Genomic DNA, 2,325 nt, shown 5'->3' on the forward strand with positions numbered 1-2,325 from the left:
ATTTCTATCCAATGTGGAGAATGATTAGTGTAATAAAACATAATAGACCTTAGCTGCGCAGCCCAATAGTACAGCTTAAAATCAGGACATTTCAAACCTCCACGTTCATAAGGCAAGTACAGTAAAGACAAACGAAGCCTTGCCCTTTTATTATTCCAGAGAAAACATATAAACATATTTTCCATTTGTGAGAAAAAACCAAACGGGGGTGAAAGGGGAATATTCTGAAACAGATATAGTAGCTTTGGAAGAATGTTCATTTTTAAAATATTAATTCTCCCAATTATAGATACTGGCAGCGGCATCCATCTATCAACTGAATTTTGCATTCCTGTTACTAAAAGATTGTAATTTACCTCAACTATTTTTTTCTAAGCTTGGTAAAATCTGTATCCACAAGTACTCAAATTGTGTCACAACATTAAACTGTATAACATCTGGGATTGGGTTTGCTCTTTCATGTTCATTTAACAGTAGAATAGAGGACTTGGTTTGCAGCAAAAAAACACGTCTTCCTACATGGCCGCCATAACCGGAAGTCCAATGCTGTTCTTTTTAACTTTCCATTCATCAAACAATCCTGAAGAATAACATGTGCCAGCTTCCACAAAAACCTGAAGCACCACAACCGTTTTCAACATTGATAATAATCAGAGATGTGTCTTGAGCAGCACATCAGCATGCTAGAATTATTTCTGTAATGGTTTAGTAATAATCTCTCACTGTTTTTACTGTATTTTTGATCAAATAAACGCAGCCTCGGTGAGCAGAAGAGACTCTTTCAGAAACACCAACTAATCTCACTGACCTCCAACATGCTAAGTGTATTTATAAAGACACACATCTGTACCTGAGAGCAGAAGCATGACCGATGCAGCGTCCAGGTCCATTTCTGAGGAGTTTGTGTCTGTCTGATCTCTCTGTCATCTGTCATCTCTCTCTCACTCTCTCTCTCTCTCTCTCGCTCCACCCATCAAACACCATCCAATCACACATGAGACAGGCTTCATTCACTGCCACCTCTATCTCTGTTATGACAAACTTCATGACTAGATTAAAGCATCTGGACCTGATGGGATATTAAATGAAATGATTCAATGCGTTTGTGATTGCCGGTCACGTCTCTGATTCATCTGGATTCAAGGACTGATTACAGCCATCATAATAAATAAGAAGTAAATATAGCAGACAATAGATAATCACGACACGGAGGCGCCGGCGCGTGAACTGGAGCTCGTCTCATAAATGAACCGAAACTCAGCGTATAAGGGAGCCTACTCGCCTCTCACAGACCTGAGACATATCTCTATAGAGAGCTTGAAATGTCTACTTTTAAACAGAGCAATTCAAAACGAGAGAAAACAGACTGCTCTCTGCTTATGTAATCCGTATGAAATGTGCATTTATTAATATCATCTAGAAACGCAGGAGAAGAACGCAGCAATGCGTCTGATGAGACTTTACTAACAGATACGACACCATATTAACCCAGTAAAATACATTTTCATTCTTGAATATACTACAAATAATTATTATTATTAATACTGTTAACAGTAATACAAAATAATTATTATTATTGTCATTATTATTGCGAATAGTATTAATAATACTAATAATAACATTTATTACTATCTGAGTTTAATTATTAATAGTAGAAGTAGTAGTAATACTACTACTAATAATTATTATTAACACAACAATAATGATTGAAATAAAATAAAATAATATTAATTATTATTAAAAAACAATATTAATATGATTAAATATTAAATGTAGTGGTATTAATAATTTGACAGAGGGATGGCCGATTTCATGAACTGATCTGATCTTTACACGACACGTCTCTCGCTCTCTTCAGGTGTACGCACACGTGCTTGTAAAGCCTGTTGTGTCATTTTGTTTAGTCTTTCCCAAAAGACTATGACCCAGAAAATATGTGTTTGTATGGTAAAAACCACGAAATATACATTATTATACAATATACATATTATATACAATATACATATTATATACATTGAAGGACAGATTAAATACAATACAATACAATACAATACATATATTTATTTATTTATTTATTTATTTATTTACACAAAGATTTTACATAAACCACAATTAACTATTCTCTTCCAGTATTGAATTGAATTGAATGAAGGTTTATTATGGTTTATTACAGTATTATGGTTTATCATCAGAGGACGGCTGAAGTGTTTAAAAGTCAGAAACATAGTAGTTTCGTCAACTTACCGCGAGCGCGCTTCGGGAACACTGGAGCTGTCGGCAGCGCGTGCTCGTGCTCGTCCACACGCGTCACTTCCGCGTCCCTCA

This window comes from Rutilus rutilus, assembly GCF_951802725.1.
Source record: "Rutilus rutilus genome assembly, chromosome: 1".
Classification (NCBI taxonomy): Eukaryota; Metazoa; Chordata; class Actinopteri; order Cypriniformes; family Leuciscidae; genus Rutilus; species Rutilus rutilus.